Source organism: Sus scrofa, chromosome 3 (assembly GCF_000003025.6).
Source record: "Sus scrofa isolate TJ Tabasco breed Duroc chromosome 3, Sscrofa11.1, whole genome shotgun sequence".
Classification (NCBI taxonomy): Eukaryota; Metazoa; Chordata; class Mammalia; order Artiodactyla; family Suidae; genus Sus; species Sus scrofa.
The window spans coordinates 100,467,539-100,475,209 of NC_010445.4; the positions used below are offsets into that span (position 1 = coordinate 100,467,539).

The window sequence follows — 7,671 nt, forward strand, 5'->3', positions numbered from 1 at the left end:
CTGCTGAAAAGAAGATTAAACATTGCCAACAAAAAAAAAAAAAAAAACAAAAAACAAAAAACAAAAAAACACTAGACTCTTACGAAAGAAATTCCCTGAAATAGAAGTTGGGTGCAGGAGTCCAAGGCAAAGGGAACATTTTCTTTCTTGGACAAGAATACAAACCTCTCCAAGGAAACTGGATTCTCAAGCAGATGAGGCATTCCCATAACTTTTACCCAGATCTTTCCTAAGGGCAATGGTAAGTTATATGCTGTCATGAGACATTCAGGATCCTAAAGAATAGGCATTCCCATTATGGCGCAGCAGAAACAAATCCAACTAATAATCATGAGCTTGCAGGTTCAGTCCCTGGCCTCACTCAGTGAGTTAAGGATCTGGTGACCTGTGAGCTGTGGTGTAGGCTGGCAGTTACAGCTCCAATTCAACCCCTAGCCTGGGAACGTCCATATGCCGCAGGTATGTCCCTAGGGGGGAAGAAAAAGAATACTGCCCTCATTTTTCTCCATTTTTTTTAAAAAATTGAGGTAAAATTCAAATAAAACACAATGAATCATTAACTATTTTTAAAGGTACAATCCAGTGGCATTCAGAACATTCACAATGTTGTGCAATCATCATCTAGTTGCAACACACTTTGATAACTCTAGGAGGAAACCCTATACTCAGTAAACAGTCACTTCCCATCCTCACTTCCCCCAGCCCCTGGCAACCGCTAGCCTGCTTTATCAATGATTTATCTATTCTGGGTATTTCATATAAATATTCACTCTTTGGTCCCTGGCTGCTTCTACTTAGTGTAAGATTTTTGAGATACATGCATGTTAAGTACATATTAGTACTTCGTTTTTTTCACAGCTGAGTCATATTCATTGTATGCATAGATCACATTTTACGTCTCCATCAGTTGATGGATTTCTAGATTGTTTCTACCTTTTGGCTCTCATAAATGCTGCTGCTATGAGCTGGGTCCTTCATTAATATAAATCTTTATTCCTATAAAGCACTTTACAGTCCTGGGCAACTTGCATATAATATCTATTTTGACCCTCTGATAAGATCCTCCCTACTTAACTCTCAGGATTATTTCTCAGACACACAAGGTAGATTTCAAAGGTATAATTCCAAGTCACCCACTCTACTAAATGTTAGGACCCAGGTCCTTTGACTCTTAGTTGAAAGCTCTGTACCTCACACATGAAGACTTCTGGTCCTTGACACTACCTTATTTTCATGTGCACCCATTTTGCTTGGGCAGATGATGGCATGCAAATTCATGCTCCAAACCATTCAAAACTGTGGCAAACTTCCTACAACACTGGGATTGAGTTTTCTCTTTCATCTAGCATCTGATATAGTGTCTCTCTAGCACAGAGCTGGCACCAAAAGAAGGTTTAGTGGGACCAGAAGGACAGGGATGGGGAGGAGAAATGAAGGACACACACCAGACAGACTATCCTGTCACAGTAAGGAGAACATTTGTTCCTTCCTGAGACTCTGCCCCTTTTACATGCAATGGGGACACAAGTCAGGGAAGCTTTGCAGAAAGTCCAGACTGCAGGTAAAAATCAGTGGTGGAAAATGCTGTGGTCAGATCCCCACTTAGCAAAGTTCCTGCCATAACATCAGGCCTTCTTATGTCTGTTCTGAAACAATTTCACTATCTAAAAACAAGCTAATATGAAAACTAATAACAAGAGGAGCAGCAAAAAAGTATTTCCTAAAAGGCATCAATTCCATTATCCCACCACAAAGGCTGTACTGCCCAAACCACACTTTGTGTCCAGGAGAAATTATGGCTGTCGGTACACTGTTCTTCTAGCCAGGTAAGCCCTGGATTTATGATCCTACACACACACACAAAGTACAGAATTTCCAGGTCCCAGAAGATGGATTCTGATCCTTGAGCAACTCTAGAATCATAAAATTTCAGCAGTCTTTTCCCCATTGCAGTATACATAAAAATTATTTTCCTACAGTGTGTTGGGTTAAGTGGCTAGCTGCTCACAGCGAAGGCAATGAGTATGAGCCTGCTGCCTGAGAGGGATGGGAATCTCTTTTTTTCCCTTTATAAACAGGAGCAAACAAAAACCCAATCAACAAAATCAGCACCTGGTCTGGTTATTACCATATGGTAATAACCTAGTGCTTAAAATTTCCTCCCCTTTCTCTTGTTGGACCCTTCACACCAGTGCTACATAATCCTCACAGTGACTCTTTGAAGTAGGGAGTAGTATTCCCATCTTATAGATGGGGAGACAGAACCTAAGTGTCCTTGATTTATCCAGCTAATGAGAAGCAGCTCCACTGTTCTGAGACAGGCCTAAATCTGTTGTTCATGACACAATCTGTTCCCAAACCGGGATGTGCCTCAGAATCATGGAAGCTTGTTAACACACAGCTTCCTGAGGATGGAACATGGGATCTACATTTCTGACAAGGCCCCAGGTGCAGCCAGTCTTGAGGCCCACATTCAGGAACCACTGTGAGCAGACACTCCACCACAGCTCTCCAAAGAGCTTAAAGCTGACCAAGTGTTCACAACTGCCCACTAGTTACCCACTGACTTGCCCTCACCAAGCTTCGGTCAGGCTTCTGTCCCTCCCACAGTCCCCTGAACTTCGGCCTCAAGTGTGAGCAAGAACTAAAATGCTCAACATGGCGCCCTTAACTGCTCCTCCTGGAAACAGGCTGACTACAGCAAGAAACATTTCCTGTCTCACCACCCCGTCCTGCTGGCTGTCTGCACCTTACCCAAATTCCCCTCCAAGTTCTGCTTCCTCCTCCCTCTCCCTATAAAAGAAAAGCCTTTTTCTGTTTGATTTTGAGATGCCTGTAGATCCTGAGATCTGAGCACACACCCTATAGCAACCATTTTTTTGAATGAAGTTGCTTCAAGTCCAGATTTATTTTAACTTGACCAAGTCCTCAGCCACTGACTGAACCTCAAACTTCACAGAGGCTTCTCTGCAGGAAAAGAAAAGAATTGCAACACTATCTTGTGCCCTTTTGTGTATGCAGCAAACCAGCTTGAGAGTTTGACCCTTTGGCCAGGCTTGGGGTGCCCTCCCAGGCTGCTATGTGTTTGTCTGCACTCACTGTGGACCTTTCCCATCTTAGCTTCAGGATTCAATTCCTGGCATTTGAACATCAGCCCTACGGGGACCTTAAGATAAAAAGGCTTGACATTTTCTCCCAGTTTTTTTTTTTCCCTCAAAACTCAAAAGAAAGTAGAAGTGTCTGCCTTGAAATATTTCCCTCCAGAGATGCACCCGCATACTTGCGAGCATCCTCCAGAAACGTTTCTCAGAACTGTCAGGGGCCCTCCTGTCAATGTGATCTTGAAAACTGACTATTTTCCTCCGAGGAGCTGCCTCCCTTGGCTTTTTCTCCACTCAAGGTTGAGATGCACACTTTATATAAACTATGACTAAGCAGAATCTAAACAGTGGTAGGCTGCCTCCACACCCCTGCATCTCCCAGCTGAACACTTGGCCTTGGCTTTGCAGAACTCTTGCCAGTAAATCACCCAGGCTCCCAAGATGTTGATTTTATGTCGAGAGGAAAGTGCCAAAGAATGAGATTAGAAGATTTTTTTTCTAAATGTAAAGTCCTTTTCCACCTGAATTAGAAAGCATTAGGCCGTTTCCAGTCTAATGCTTAAAATGCTTTCATTTGATAGTTGTTTCTATAAATAATTACACAATTATGTCCTATTACTCAATTCTATGATGTTGCCAACTTTGTTTTTCAAGCAACAAGAAGAAAGTGACACAATCCATATTTATTCTTTTCTTAAAAATTATGACAACCACAGGAAATGCTCCGTATGTAGTGCTACCAGCCTGGTCCTAAAGCTTTGGGAGCTAAAGCTTTGTCTTCTCTACTCCTCTTGAGACTCAAAATAGGTGACCAGGAGGTTAACAAGAAGCAATACGTGTTGGGAATAAAAACACGGGAGGGGAAACACCCAGGTAGAAATCCCAGCTCACCACGTAAGGCAAGTGTGGTCTTAGGCAAGTCACTTAACCACGTCAAGTCTCAGTTTCTTGATCTATAAAAGTAGGCAGAACGGCACACAACCCAGCCTACATCATTTGACTGAGAAAACAAGGCAATTTGCAAGCACTTTAAAAAAGAAGTGTTTTAGAAGAGCCAAGCAATAAACAAATATTAAGTGCCATCATTAAGGCTTTCAACTCCAACACAATTGCCATGTACCCTTTAGTTTGCATCTCCAGAAGAGAACAATTCCCACTTTTGTAATATATCCCGAAATCTTCATGAGTACCTTTGTCCCAAAAGTGACTCTACAGGTGAATGGTAATATGTTTAACAAATACCGAAATGCATAATTTTGGCAAATCTCTCTAAGACAAATCTTAGGTAATTAAAGTACAACAGCACCCCACTTGTCTAATGCCTCATCTGAGCTCTTACAGGCATCAAGCAACCAATTTACGTTAACTCACTAGAACCGGCTATATAACAAAGGTGCAGTTTTTTTGTCTTTCAAACAGAAAAGAAACTTGCAGCATTTTTCCAAACAAATCTTATAACGTAATGTCTCACATACATTCTATTTCTCCAGTTGAGCATGCACCAGAGAATTACTGTATTTCCACCACTTTACAGAGAAGGAGGCAGAGGTACACAACAAATAAATCAGTCAAAAAGAAATTTTAAGTGCCTATAATGTTCCTCTAGGCCTGGGCCTAGGAAGGAAGTTGAAAGTTAAGTTTCTACCCTACGTGTATTTACCTTGTGGGGTGAAAGGGTCTCCATGGCCTGGAGTGGTGAGGAAAGACTTGATGGAGAGCTGGAGTTCAGAATTGAGGCTTCAAAGTCATTGCCACCACAAGCATTCCAAAACAGAGCTAAGACCAGAGCTAAAACTAAGACCAGTCAGTGGACCTGGGCTCTTTTCCATCAAATCACACTCATCTTCAGTGGCACTGGAAATGTAGCCTTGGGGCCAGAAGCAGAGGTAGCAGAGCCTTCTTAAAACTGTGCTGTTCTCCCGACCCATGACAGAGAGCTAAATAAGAAACTCTGGGGGTGGGGCCCAGCAAGGGTTTAAGAAGCCCTCCAGGTGCATCTGATGCATGGTGAAGTTTGAGCACTTCTGCTTACTTCGTGGTAGAGTGGAGAAAGCATGCCATCTCTGGTTTAAAGATGCTGTTCCTAGTGCCTAAAGTGGTACAGGGTTCAGTGCAAACTCCTCTTATTTGCCACTGTTTATCATTTTTATCATAAGGAAAGATTTAAGTCATGCTGAAACCATGGGTAACCATTACTCAAATCCATTTCACCTGCCTTCACTAATCAAGGTCACTAATTGTGACTTGCCTGGCCTCCAAGCTGCACATAGCCTAATCCGTAAGATGATATTGCCTGAGTTCTCGTCTAGGAACTAGAATCAGCTGTGTCTAGTTCAAGCTGAGCTGGTGAAGAGTGGATAGGACCACCCACCCTCCAACTGGGCAAGCACACCTGCTGGGTGGCGTTTTGGTGTCAGAGATCAGAAAACTCCACCCTCAGATCATGTTAAGTGCCTCCTTTTTTTTATGGCCAGAGGCCTGTGGTTTAATTACACCTCAGCAGAAGGTAGATTCCTGCACCTTTTTCCAATCACCTTCCCCACCCCTCCACGCCCCAAACCACCCTGCTTCTTTATTCTTCGTTCCTAAGTGCCCCAGCCTGTGGCTTCCCAGAGGATCTGAATTGGTTCTCTCTCCACACCTGGCTGCTTTGTGAATAAGTCCTGTTGTCTTTGCTGCAAACCTCAGTGTCTCAGGGGTTTGATTTACTGAGCATTGCGCAAAACAACCTGGTTTGGTAACAATGTATCTGGGAGGGGTGGAATGAAAGTGATACAGGGCAAATAGAACACACCTGTGTGTGATCCCACAGCCCAGAAATAACCACTTAAAACGACTGCATTTCATGACTGGGCTGTATGTCACACACAATACAACCTGAGTTACCTAACACAGCAGTCTTGACAGTAATTCATATTTTTATATTTTTATGAATAACTTCCAAATACATATATGCTCCAAATTAAATTGACAGCACATACCTTTTTTTGGGGGGGGGGGTCTTTTTAGGGCCACACCTGAGGCATATAGAAGTTCCCAGGCTAGGGGTCAAATCAGAACTGCAGCTGCCAGCCTACACCACAGCATCTAAGCCATGTCTGCAATCTACACCACATCTCACGGCAATGCCAGATCCTTAACCCACTGAGCAAGGCCAAGAATCAAACCCGAGTCCTCATGGTTACTAGTCAGGTTCATTACAGCTGAGCTACAGCGGGAACTCTGCACATACCATTTTAGAACAGCTGTTTTTTCTTTTTTTGTTGCTTTTTAGGGTCTCACCTGTGGCATGTGGAAGTTCCTGGACCAGTGGTCAAATAAGAGCTGCAGCTGCCAGCCTATACCACAGCCAGAGCAACACCAGATCCTGAACCCACTGAGTGAGGCCAGGGAATGAACCCAAATCCTCAGGGACACTATGCCAGGTTCTTAACCCACTGAGCCACAATGGGAACTCCAAGGAATCTTAAAGCACCTTTTAGATAACTGGTTCTCAATGGGAGGCAAGTTTGTTCCACCCTACTCAGGGATCAAACCCACATCCTCATGGATACTAGTCAGTCTCATTACCACTGAGCCACAACAGGAACTCCAGAAACTGCTTTTTTTCATATGATTACAAATACTGTCTTTAATGTTTCTAATCAATCAGCAAGTGGTCCTTTTATGGATCTAGGCTATTTCTTAATTGAAGTATAGCTGATTACAATATTATGTGTTACAAGTGCACAATAGAGTGATTCACAATTTTTAAAGGTTATACTCCATTTATAGTTTTTGGGTTTTTTGGGTTTGTTTGTTTTTTTTTTTTTTTTTTTTTTGGTCTTTTCTAGGGCCACACCTGAGGCATATGGAGGTTCCCAGGCTAATGGTCTAATTGGAGCTATAACCACTGGCCTACGCCAAAGCCACAGCAACAGGTGATCCGAGCCGCATCTGCGAACTACACCACAGCTCACAGCAACAACAGATTCTTAACCTGAACGAAGCCAGGATTGAACCGGCAACCTCATGGTTCCTAGTTGGATTCGTTAACCACTGAGCTATGATGGGAACTCCCCATTTGTATTATAAAATATTGGATATATTACCCATATTGGACAATATATCCTTGTAGCTTATTAAGTTTGTACCTCTTAATCCTCTACCTCATTTTACCTCTCCCTTCTTCCCTCTGCCCCCTGGTAACCACTAATTTAGTCTCAATATCAGCACAGTAGTCCTTTTTGTGAATTTACCATAATTCAAAAGATCTTATATCGCTTGATACTTTGGATCTTTACAGTCTGGAACCCTTATGAATATCACAATAAACGACTTACAGTTATCTTTTTGAGTTATTCTTTTGTGGTTGTAGTCTAAGCAGAGAAGTTAAAAATAAGGTTTATTCATTATTTGCAGTGTTATACCTCTATTTTTTTCAGGTAGCAAGCACTAATCTCTACATTTTGGAATCTTCCTGTCTTACCTATTTATGTTTGCTCAATTAAATATGTTAGGGTTTATCTTTATCGTTGAAGGGTCTTGCTCAACAAAGAACCAGTAAGAAAACACACAGATTCGTCTGCAA

The 7,671-nt window shown here is 42.4% G+C and overlaps 1 long non-coding RNA gene across 2 annotated transcripts in view; it reads right to left on the bottom strand.

The window, feature by feature from the left end:
- LOC106507388 overlaps positions 1–6,050 on the bottom strand; it is a 159,367-nt gene extending 153,317 nt beyond the window's left edge. Inside the window, exon 1 of one of the 2 annotated variants that reach the window (XR_002342757.1) lies at positions 4,762–6,050. This is a non-coding gene — a long non-coding RNA (uncharacterized LOC106507388). The remainder of the gene's footprint in view (positions 1–4,761) is intronic. The other variant, XR_001303325.2, reaches the window with a different exon arrangement.